The 12,417-nt window shown below is 47.6% G+C and overlaps 1 pseudogene; it reads left to right on the top strand.

Moving 5' to 3' along the window:
* The first annotated feature begins 2,145 nt into the window (after positions 1–2,145).
* LOC115066905 lies at positions 2,146–2,245 on the top strand (annotated as a pseudogene).
* Positions 2,246–12,417: the final 10,172 nt, after the last annotated feature.

Raw genomic sequence — 12,417 nt, 5'->3', positions numbered from 1 at the left:
TTCTAGAGATGGGGCACTGCTTTGCTTTGATCCCAAGTCAATCAATGAGCTATAAAGAGAAATTTCCTGGACTTCTTTCTCTGTAGGTCTAATGAAGGAGAAAGTTTCTCCCAATGGATTCAAATAAGGAAGATACAGCCAATAAGACTTGTTAAAGCTGTCTTGTGACCCCAGAGGAAAGCCTGCCTAAAAATAGCACCAATCTGGAGAAGCCAACAAAGAGATTTTATTTGACCCTTGGATTATCCTTCCCCTGAGGCTATCCCTCAACTATTTATATGAATGAGCTACTTCTAAGATGGGAGGTAGGGTAGAATTTAGTGACACTTCTAGTCTTTTCCAATAATCTAAACTGTCTTGATTTCTTTAGTAATCCAAGCTAAGGACTGTAACCTCCAGTAGTGATCTCTATATAAAAGCTGTTTGTATGTTTGGATGGGGGGGTTATGGTTATTTTTCTTTTGGTCAAGCTACAAAATGTTAATTATGAAATTCCAGTAACCTCCTCCTCCAAATAAAACAGCATGCAGGTGTATTTGGGTTGTGTAGCAATTTCCCCAGTGATAAAACCTTCTATCTTAGAGGGAAGCTGTGTAAACAGTGAGATGTTCTCAAGGAAAGTAGACAAGGGAGCTTCTAAAGGGAGGCGAAGCATTCCATCTTGCAGGGAGATTATTAAACTCAGGAAGTAAACAACAGCTTCAGGAAATCCCTGAAATTGACCATGTTCATGAGGTCCCTCCTCCCCCAAGCATATATAAACCCCAAGGACTGCTGAAAGTCACTCTCAAAGGAGCCAGTCACCAACAGGGCCAACCTCCAACCAGCCAAGAAGAGGCACAGACAAGCTGAGCTGCTTGGAAGAAGCTCAGACTAGCCAAGACTCCTGACAGGAGCAGAGACCAACTTAGCTACCTGGAAAGGTTAGTCTCCAACCTGTGAGCTGCCTGTAAATGGTGCAGTATACACTAGGCTTCCTGCTTTTGTGAGCTGTCACCATATGGGTGTGATCTTTGGGTGATGCAGCTGTCTTTGAGTCATTTCTGTTCCTGTAAGTAACCCCATTAAAACTCATTGGCTCACCGAGTTGGACTTTGGTAGAATACCTACTTTGGTCTGTTGTTGGTTCCCTGTCTGGTGGGAGTTGATGTCTGTTCATGTCTCCTCAGGAATGGTGTCACACAACAATCTCAAAGCCAAACTTTTGGATTAAGGATGTGATGGGAAATTATAGACAGGTTTCAGGGAAGGCAATGCGAAGTTCTGATTTCTCTCCTTCCTACTCACACTCAAAGCAAAATATGTCCACTAGGAAGACTGCAGTATCAGAAAGAACACTAAAAGTTTGGCCATCTTTGGTGAGCACTTGATTCATATGCAGATATCCCTCTACCTCTACCTTAGAAGCCCAGAGTTCAGCAACTTGGGTGGACTCAGCAAAAGCCAAGAAATACACAAAAATACTTTTTTTTTTTTTTTTTTAGAAAATCTTGTTTATTGGACCATAGGGTGGGGGTTTATTTACAGAAAAGTGGGTACACTCCCCCCACTTACGGCTGACCTGGAAATGGAAAATCCACACTCAAATATAGATCCTGTGACTTCCTGACAGCTGCACAAAATGGCAAGAGAAGTGCCTCATGGTGCTCTCAGCTTATGTATCCTTAACCCGCCCTCCACATGCAGCAAAGGTCAACTAATTGGGTGGGAGGGGTAACTGACTCCCCCCTCCTTGATGAGGGTGGGAAGGAGTTGTGACTATAGCTTGCCAGTATAGTGGTTGGAAGATACTTCCAGGAAGACCTTGAACTTCACATTAAAAAGCTATTATCTTAAAGAATGTTTTTTATTTTCAGTGTCTAAATAAAAATTTCTAATAAATTATTTTATTATTTTTATTTTATGTGTATGCATTTATGTATGTGCAACTGTGTCATGCAATGCCCACAGAGGTCAGAAGAGGGTGCTCAATTCCATGGAACTGGAGTTATGGACTGTTGTTAGCTGCCATGTGGGTGTTGGGAACCTGGGTCCTCTGCAAGAGCAGCCAGTGCTCTTAACCACTGAGTCATCTCTCCAGCCCCACTAATAAATTATTTTAAAAATAGTTCCAAATAATTTAGTTTATTAAAAACCAAAGGCTTATGCTTACTTCAACAGCACATATATTAAATTAAACTGATAGAGATTCACATAGCCCCTGCCCAAGGATGACATACAAATTTGTGAATCATTCTGTATTTTTGAGATAATATTTATTAAATGTCTGAATATTTAAAAAAAAACAAAGTATATACTATTTATTATAAAGTAAAATTAATTTATTTCAAAATGAAGTGTTATATATATATATATACATGTATATGTATACATATCTATTTAGGTGTAGACAAACACTGTACCACACCAAATGATAGCCCACACAAGTATACAGTACAAGGAGCATGCAGTCCCATTACAAAAGTGACAGCTCAAAGGTTAGCAACTAAAGTGGACACTCTAGTTAGTAAAGGCCCTTGGAACCAAACCTTGCCAGCTGTTGGCAGCCTTTACCACACTGTCGCCTCCTAGAAGCAGCAGAACTTTTAGAGATTGTTTTCCTCACCTCTGGACTCTGTGTGAGTTCCCATCAGTTTCAAAGCTTCTAAAGATGTAGAAGTGGATTACCAGTGCTGATGGCTGGAGGCTCAAGAGCTTTGGAAGAAAAGAAGTTGTGAGTTCAAGCCTGGTAGCTATGTGAAACATAGTAACTTTCGTAAGCTCTCTCAGCCTGCCTTCCCTTATCTGTAAAAGGGGAAAATCAAATCAATAGTACGGGCAAAGTTGTTTCTTGGCACCTGAAACTTGAAACATGTTGACCATATTATAAACCATTGTTTTACATTCCAGAGGGAAGAGTCAACTCAGAACCATAACCAGGGTTATGCTTTGAGGGAAACCAGAACTGGAGCCATGCCTGGCTGAAGCTAGGCATGGAATACTCCTGTGCAGGCTCTGGGATTGGGCTGTGAGCCCAGCACATCCCACTTAAGAACTATTCACAAACATTCACTACTTAGAAGGTCACTTTACTAATTAGCCCTGCTTTGCTAATTACACTTTACTGATTAGAAGCAATGCTGATAATTCTGGGTTTGCTTTGAGTGCTAAGGAGTTTTTTTTGTTTTTTTTTTTTAAGCAACTATCTGATAATAATGGTGACTGATTTCTATGCTGGGCTGTTGTCTTTAAATGCACCATCAATAGGGCATTGTGCTAGAAATGTGAAGAAACTGGAGGTCAGACTATTGGGTGATTGACATCGCCTCTCCCTAAGCATACACCTGAGCCTCCCTCCCTATAAATACCATGTGGGATCAGGAGAAAACTAGCTGCTTGTTGAAAGATCTTTTTAAACCCTGAAGTCTGTGGTTTGTGAACCCATTTTGTTAAGAGCAAGTAATAAATACTCTGTTCTATTTACTACTCAGTCTTCCACAAGCATCATTTAATGTGCCCACATGCTAATCTAAGGGTGCTGGTCTTCCAACCACTTGACAGCTAAAGCCAAGGAGGCCCAGAAAGATGAAAGGATCTGCCCAAGGTCACACAGGTCCCAAATGTAGGGAATGTCACTAAAACCCAGTCAGTAGTGGTAAAAACCAGCCCTTAAGCATTAATGTCTTTTGAACATTTAACCTCCACACCTCAGTCCTCTTCCTTATTAAAGAAAAGGAGACTTTTAAAAAGCCAAATTCTGCCTCCTGTGGTGGCTTAAATCGGTAATCCCAGCATTTGGGAGGCTGAGGCAGTGAGGGCTACATAGATTTTTGAGATCCAGTCTCTTAAAAAAAAAAAAGAAAAACGAGCCAAATTCTAATGTTATAGTAGCAAAAATGCCGTGCATATGTACCAAGTCTTCACTCCAATACTTAAACACATCAGATGTCTCATTTTATTTAATCTTTACAAGCTTGAGTTAAACATCTATCCATACCCATTTTTCAGACGAGGAAACTGATGTTCAGAATAGTTCCGTGATTGACTTCCACTGTACAGAACCAGGAAGTCTGATGAAGGGCTAGGAAATCAAATTCTAATAAAAAAGTGGGCCTGTAAAGAGCTGGGTTGAGGCGGTCCACGCCGCTGCCAGGCCATGTGTGCTGTCCTTTCTCTTAATACCCCAGAAAAGCTACAGCTGAGGCCAGGGCCCAACCCCCCACTCTGCCCTGTGCTAATGGGGGTAAAGCTGGCCGGCGCCATCCTGGAAGCCCAGTCTGATAATAGCCCTGATTAAATGGCGGGGCAGCCAAAGGAAGGCCCGCCGCCGCCAGCGCTGTGTTCCCCGCGCCGACCGAGCAGGGACCGGCGGTGGCTCCGCCTCGGCGTCTGTGTCCCAGCCCCGGGGCCGCAGCAGCTGGAGCCCGGGACACAGTCACCGGCCTTTGGTCCTAGATCGGAGGCCACGTGGCCAAGGGTGATCCGGGCGCCAGAAGAAGAGGGGTGTGGGGTCTGCCTGGGGTTCTGTGGCCGCGCGCAGGGAACAGGGGCAGCGGCGGCTTACGGAAGGACTTGAGAAGGCAAGCCACCTCTGGAGCCCGCGATGGCGACCCCAGCCCCTGGGCTTGGTCGCTGCTTTGGCCTCTTCTAGGTCGGAGTCAGGGATCAATGGCAGATGCTAAGGATGAAGGAACTACAGGCGGGGAACAGAACCAGGGGACCCCAGAGCCGAGAGTGGCTCCGTGTGTCAGCCCCCCTCCACGCAGTGGCAAGTGGGTATCAACTGTCAGCCATCGCATGGCACGAACTAGCCAGCGCCAAGCCAGCTCAGATATCTCTCAACCAGAGCCTGGCTCTTTGCAAACAAGTTGAGTTCATGCCCCTTGACTCAATCCACACAGCCTTTCCATAACCCCTGAGCCCCGGGACACTTCAAAACTAGGGAAATCAAGGTCCATAGCAATACAGTCAGCTCAGGGTCACATGACCAAAAAGGGCAAAGCTGATTTAACCTCGGCAGCAGTCTGCTTTCAAACGTCAGGGCTATGCGGAGATTACCTGGTGCTGAGAAGGGGATGCCCAGTCCAGTCAACCACCTAGGTGAGAGCGCCACCTTCCAGAAACCTACTCACACTTGCGCTGGTCCTGCAGGTGGCCAAGGATGCGGGCCAGCCACCACACTGGTCTCTGCTGATTCAGCGGAATCTGAGAATTATTGGGTAATTAGTCTCAGGAAAGAAAAAATTACAAAGGCTGAGTAGTCCACTGGTCCATGAGTTCCCCTAAGTCCCCTAAGGCAACAAAGGGATATGAAATTTTGGTCTCTGAGACTACTATTTAGGTCCCATAGGAACTGTTTCTTCCCGGACTGCAGCTATCTGCGAAGTTAATGGTTGAAATCAATATGGGCGTGAGAGGTTATGACTAAAGAGCCAACAGACTCGGGGTCACACACATAAAGGGCACATCCTGCTCCACCCTGAAACTACCCATGTGCAAGTGAGTTACTCAGCCATTGCAACCTCTAGGGCAAAGCCTGGCAATATTTAACTGTGCAATAGAGTCTATCTGTAACATGTTGAAAACTGGCACCCAAGACTTGAAACATACAAAGCCCTCAGAGTGGGATTTGATGGATGAGAGTCCAAATGGTGAGGCCAGCTGTGGGTCTCAAACTGTTCTAGGAAGGTGTTCATAGTAACTGCTGTGAGGAGCCCGTTCTGCTTGGCACACATTTTTCTCCCCACCACAAAGCTCCTCCTACTAGTACACAGATGCCAGCGTGAGAGCTGCTCTCAAACTCCTTAAGTGTAAGGTTGAAGTTGTGGCTCTTGATGCCAACTGTTTGGTAAGATCTAATTTATGTAATTTCAAATTTTAAAAAGGACCCCCCCCCTTCCAGGGTTGGCCACCAGGATGCCCACGAAGAACTTTGTTCTGACACGTCCTCTTTGGTGTGTTTTCATCAGTCACTCACAGGAGTACTGGTGCCAGACCCCACTGCCTTCCTTGGCCAGAGCTTGAAAGTTGTTTATCTGCCCCAGGTATATTTAACATTAAGTTATTGCACTCTACATCCCAGGGATTATTTTAACAAAACCTTCATGAGAATGCAATGCATATTTTCCATATGGATGCTTTTTAAAAATACATCTCCGTGCTCAGCTTTAAACCTTTCCTAAACAGGGGACATATGCAAATTGTCACACACCAGTGGTGCCTTACAAGCCAGTACGTGGCCCAGAGTAAAGGATGTACACAAATAGTCTGAATTCTCTAAGTCCTCTCCTAATTTCCTCAAATCTTTACTACAATTTGTCTATTATGTCTCTTACCAGACTGTGAGTTGCATTGAGGTAGGCAGGATGTTTAGGATTCTGATCAATAAGCTGGGCACAGTAGCCAGGCCAGAGTAAGTACCAGGTAAACTGGTACATGAACGAATACTGTGCATTTTTTAATTAGATATATAGGTATTTGTGCCTTCATGTGACAGTGCTTCAAGCTCTCTGAAGCCCACTGACATTTGGGAATTGGCACCCACACCGTTAACCAGTGAGCTTTGCCAACTGCTGGTAATAAAACCACTGCTTCCCTCGGACTTGCTACCGGAGTTAGTGGCAGAGACCTTGGAGGGATAATTCATGCCAGGCCTTCACCTTGACCTCACAACCCTCCTGAAAAACATGTGGGTCTAGTGTAATCAAACAGCTGATTTAGACTCCTCTTACAGAGCAAAGTGGCAAGTGTATGTGGCACTCCTGCAGTCACCCAAAGGGGCAGTACACTGTCACCGTGGCCAACACCTGAGTGCTTTAGGTTTAGCAGGGTGGCTTCTCCCAGCCTGGCGCTACTTTGAAGCAGAGGGCTCAGCAAGATAGCTGCAGGTGCTCTGCTTTTAGGCAAGTGCAGCACAGGAAGGGCTCTCTGGCCTCTTGTCCAGCTGCTGAGAGAGCCATCTAGCAGCCCCCTACCTCCCTCCCGCACCTCCAGAGAATCTGGACCACAGGATCCGCCTTAGAGGTCCGTGGGAGCATCCTTTGTCAGTTTTCCACAGGTTTCTGGGTGTTGTCTCTAAGGGTGTGTCTGGTAATAGCAGGTGCTACTTCAAAGTTGCAGATTTGCGTTGGAGTCCCAGTTTTACCCAGTATTATCAGTATAATTTCGATAATTTTTTAAACCTTCCTCATAGATACCAAGTGAGAGCCTAGAATTTAGAAGGGTGCTGCAAACCTCAGTATTCAAGAAAAACCGTGTATATATAATTTTAAAAATCGAAATTCCTGCCCAAGGTCACGATGTTTGAAATCCTTACATTTTGAACAGCAGCTTTCAGTCGTCCAGTGGCTGGGAGAGGGAAAGGGTGACGTTCTCTGGAAAAGGAAGAGGAAAGGGTGGGGAAGCAGGGGTGGAGGGAAAGTGGATTACAGGTCCCCCTGCCAGAAAAGGTGGCCAGAAAATACTTTTCTTCCTAGTTCTTGCAATCACTAAAAGTGTTTTGCATCCCACTCCAACTCTTGTTCTTCCCAGGCCAGGAGGCCAGGGGCTCAGGAGGTGGGCAAGCATCCGGGCTCTGGGAACTGCAGTGGTTGTGCATCCCCACAGCCTAATAGGGTGCGGGTGTATGAGGCCTTTAGGTTGGGAGGTGCTGTGAAGTGGGGCTGGGAGGTTACCCGGGCAACCTGGGGGCGAACCCCACGAGGACTCACGTGGTCATGGAGGTTGCATGCCCCTCAGCTGCAGGCCTCCCCAAGCCTGTGGCCGGGTGGGCTAACGTGGCCGCCCAACAGGTTCTGGTCCTTTAACCTCCTGACCGCCGGGGACCCTGAAGATGGACGCAACAGCATCCTTGGTGTCTCTGGGGTTTGGTGGGGGCCGAATGTGAGAGCCCACGTCGGATCTCACTGCGTCTACCGCTCTGCACCCATCTCCCCGTCCGGTGGCACACTCACTTTCCAGCATCTGGCTCTTAGATCCAGCGTCTCAGAAGGGGAACTGGACCAAGTCCACCTGGGTCCCCTGCAGGCCTGGATTTTCCGCGCTACTTCCTACAGCTCTGGCTGGAACCTACACTCTTGATTCTCAGGAACCACCTGAGTTCGAGAATATTCAACCCTGAGAGGTGTGCGTGAGCACCCACTGAGGCTCCTGGGAGGACAGGGTGTTACCCAGTGTTTCCACACGCTCTGGATCGGCACCCCGCTGCTCGCAGATCCAGGACGAGCCCCAAGCCCTGGGAGAGCTGCGGCCAATCCGACCTGGGTTCGCTGAGTCTTTTCCCTTTTGTAAACCGAATTTATGAGTCAAAGGCACTGGCCGCGTTACTGTCGCTTTTACTGTGTCTACCAGAAAGAACTGGGCTCCGGGTTCTTTTCAGAAGTCTTTGCCTGTGTGCTGAGAAGCGGATGCTCCTTCTGCCCTTGACTTCGGCCGCCCAACCCCAGCTGCTCCGTGGCGCCCTCTGCTTAGCGCCCCTCTCGCCGCCCAGGGGCAGCAGCAGCCACCCCACCTCCACCCCAGCTAGCTAGACCTACCCCGGTTCCCCAGCTGCCAGGCAAAGAGTTCAGAGATAGCATTGGTTATGTCAGAGAGGGACCTTGGCAGAAAGCGGGAAACCGACGATATCCTGGGTAGTTCCGAAGGCTACCGAAAACAATTTTCTAAAGTTTGTGCTTACGTAAGAAGACATCGCCCAGTCCTTCTGGATGTGTTACAGAAACTTATGTTCCGTTCCTCAACTCTAAAGTTTAACAGTATGTAAATAATAGTCCAACACCCCCATGTGGTCTGAACGTTCTGCATACATTCCAAAATTGTCTACACACTTTCACAGGAGCACCAAGAGATCTGTTTCTTTTATCAAGAATATATTTCAGGACTGGAGGTGGCTCAGCCATTAAAAGCGCTTGCTGCTCTTCCAGAGGACCTGGGTTCGATTACCAGCACCCGCACAGCACTTCACAACCATCTTTTGACCTGCGTGGGCAATTCATGTGCATGGTGCACATACATGCATGAGGGAAAAACACTCACCCACATGAAATAAAAATAGATACAAAAGAATATGAAGTTGAAATCAAATAATTAAAATTCCATGTTACATTTACTCAACTCTTACTTATGTGTTAAGTACTTTACACACTGCACATTTTAATTCACAAAGCCATCTACCAGCTACAGATAAGATGAATTACTGGCTCCATTTTAATGTAGATGATGAAATTGATGCTTGAAAGGTTTGAGAAACTTACAAAATCACAGGGCTAATACATGTTAAAGTCAGAACTCAAAGTTTCTTCAAGTTCAATGCCTTTTCCAGTATCTGAAAGCAACCTAACACACAGCCTGTCATCAGCCTGGGAAGGGTCGAGGGATGTGTTAATGTGATTGCTTTGTTCTAACTCTGTGGGTGGTTTTTCATGTTAACCCTTGCTCGGACTGGGTTTGGAGGGAACCTCAGAACCGGGTACTCTAGGCTTGGGAAAGTGGAGAGCTTTGAATCACCCTCTGGCAGCACCTTTGTGCCAGCACAGGCTCCCCATTTTATAACATCATATTGATTTGAAAAGACAATAAATCTAACAGGAGGAACAGTTTGCAGTTTGCCCCAGTTAATAATGCTGCATATTTCACTATAGTGGTTTCAACACCAACAAGATGCATACCTTAGGGACACCCAAATGACTCACCTCTTGCCCCTGGATTTGTTTGAAGTGGTCTTTTCAGTTCCTTGGTTTGTTACCTCCTCATACTTGCTCAACCTTTCTTGCATTTGTGTTAGCTTTAATAAAAATGACCTCTTGGGTTTTCTGCTCACAGAAGTCCTGAATGGAGCTGTGGTGGCACTTGGAAAAAAGATAGAAGCTGAGTTACAACAATTTAGTTTTTCCTTGTACTGTCAGTTTCTCAGTTTCTTTGAAATGTCCCTTCAGGATACCATAAACTGAGCCATTATGATAAGTAAGAAAAGATAGTACTTCCCCCTGTATAATACCAAATGGCAAATTTTAAATTGAGGTATAATATGACAGCAAATTATTGAAAACTAAATCCAGCAAACACTTGAAGCAGTATATCAAGGTCTTCTCTAACCATGGTCCCTTTCCTCTGCTTCACCACCTCTAAATCCCCCACTCCTTGAGAGAAATCTATTTTCCTCAACAAACCCAAAAAAAATGAGATGAAGAGCAAAAGCACTTGCTGTTCTTCCACTTGGGGGCTGGTGAAACCTCACACCCTCTTCTGGACTCTGCAGGCACCTGAAAGTATCTCTCTCTCTCTAACTCTCTCTCTCTCTCTCTCTCTCTCTCTCACACACACACACACACACACACAAAGAGTTTTTTAAAGATATTGTGCATGAGGGAAGAAGGGAGGGAGGGAGAACAAAAGGGAGGGAAGGAGAGAGTTAGAGATAGAGGCATTAATAATGAAAAGAACTAAAGGATCTGGATTGGTCTACTTTGTCAAAAGCTAGCAGAAGATTAAAGAATGGAGAAACTGATCCACAGATGCATCTAGGTTTAGCCTGTATTCTTAACTACAGTTTAGTCTAAAAGTCTCCAATCTTGCTACCATCTGGCCATAGCTCTGTTTTGGAATTTCTCCAGCTGCCCAGCAACAGCTGCAGGGCCAGGGTCTGATCAGTACCTGGCTTGGGGTATGAGTCCTGGACTTAAGTTTCTCTCTAGCTGGTGGGATAGCCTGGGGCCTGCTTTAAAAGCAAATGGAAGTAGATGATGGAGCAAACCCCTGGTAGCATGAAAAGTATTGTTTTATGAATTTTCCTCAAATATTTACACATCGATATTGTGCATTTGAGATGTCAGAATACGAAAACATTGGCAGGACAGTCAGGACAGCTTATATCAGAATGCCCTCAGATGTCACTGTTTGGTTTACATGAATGTTCTCAATAGTTATTTTGGCTTTCAGTTTCCCCCATAACTTGTTTTCCAGACACTGTGAGGAGGATGCAGTGCGGTGATGAAAGCTGCTTTTCTTTTTCTTTCTTTCTTTTTTCTTCTTAAGACCTACCAAGAGGTCTAATCGCCAGACCAACTAGCTGGAAAAGAGAACAAATATTTACATGGGTAGCTTGAGTGTGTGTGTCCTCTAGAGTTTACGCGGAGTGAGTGAAGCGGATTATCCTGCGAATTTGGAGAATTTAAGCTATTTGGACTCAGCAAGGGCAACAGGACTCCTTCCACCAGGCCGTGGGAAGTCTTGGCCCTGGGCGCGTTTGCAAGGCAGATGGTTTCATGTCCCCCGAGCCTGAGACCTGTAAAGGTCACAGTCAGGCACTACACGTTGCATGGTCCCCGCTGGGCTCCGCACCTTGACCCTCTCTTCGCTTCCTTTCACTTTTCAGAGTCCCTCTCGAGAATAGAAAATACGGCCTAGAGGCGAGCAGCGAGCAACCAAAGTCGCAGTTCCAAGAGCGCAGTCCTCAGCGGGGTGCTCCCTGGTCCTCAGCATTCCTTTCCCAGGGCTGTACCTCTCCAGCTCCGGGTGATGTAACTTGAGGACTGGCCCTGGCACAGGGGGCTGTGCGACACTACCAGCCGGTGCCTCTTCTCTGCTATTTAGCAACTCCGAGCGTCAGTAAGGATGGAAGCCACAGAACTCCCCTAGTTTTCCTCCAGTGGGTTCCGGACCTGTGCCAGACTCCATCCCCGACGGTGCGCGCTGCCTCTCTGCCGGGATCTTCCCGACCAGGCCCTGGTATCGCCCAGATGGTAGTGCCCCCACTACACACGATGTAGGGCTCCCCACGCCCGGGATCCCACAGCCAGGAGGGCGCCGCGCCCTAGACGCGCCCTCGCCGCCCGGCCCCGCCCCGCCCCCGGCCGCACAGTCAGGAAGCGGTGACGTGAGACCTCGCTGACTGGCTGCAGGCCACGGGGACCGCCACCGCCAGCAAATTAAGGCGCGGGGCAGCTGGCTCCGAGGCGCAGTGTCCATCGCACCCCGCCGCGCTGTGCACATCAGCGATCAAGCTCCCAGGTTTCAGTGCCTCGCAGCCCTGCAGGACCGGTCGCAACCTCCAGGACTATTAGGGCCACTCAGTGGTCCCCATCAGCCCAGGGACGAAGGGCGCGGAGTAGCTACCTTGGACCGCTGAGCTCTGCGCAGTGGATGCCCCTTTTCTGCTTCCAGCAGCCTGCGGTCCAGCGGCGTGGCGCCTGGCTTGCACACCTGTGTGAGTCCTCAGCTCGTTCCCCTCCCTCGCCTACTCGCTGTTCCGAAGTTTCTACCCCTCCCTGGCTTTGACAGGAGAGGCCAGCGTGGAGCTCCGGGTAGGGGGCTGTGCGGCTGAACCCGCTGAGACTGCACCCCGGGAGCTCTGCGCTGCGTTTTGGGTCTTTGCCCCCCTTGGGGAAGCTGGACCTCAGCTCCACGGGCCTCGTCCCAGACCAGGACCGCGCGCTGGGGACC

The sequence above is a fragment of the Nannospalax galili genome, unplaced genomic scaffold, assembly GCF_000622305.1.
Source record: "Nannospalax galili isolate Female #2095 unplaced genomic scaffold, S.galili_v1.0 scaffold1384, whole genome shotgun sequence".
In the NCBI taxonomy this organism is placed as follows: Eukaryota; Metazoa; Chordata; class Mammalia; order Rodentia; family Spalacidae; genus Nannospalax; species Nannospalax galili.
The sequence above is the reverse complement of the archived record's forward strand: the minus strand, read 5'-3'. Positions and strand labels throughout refer to the sequence as shown.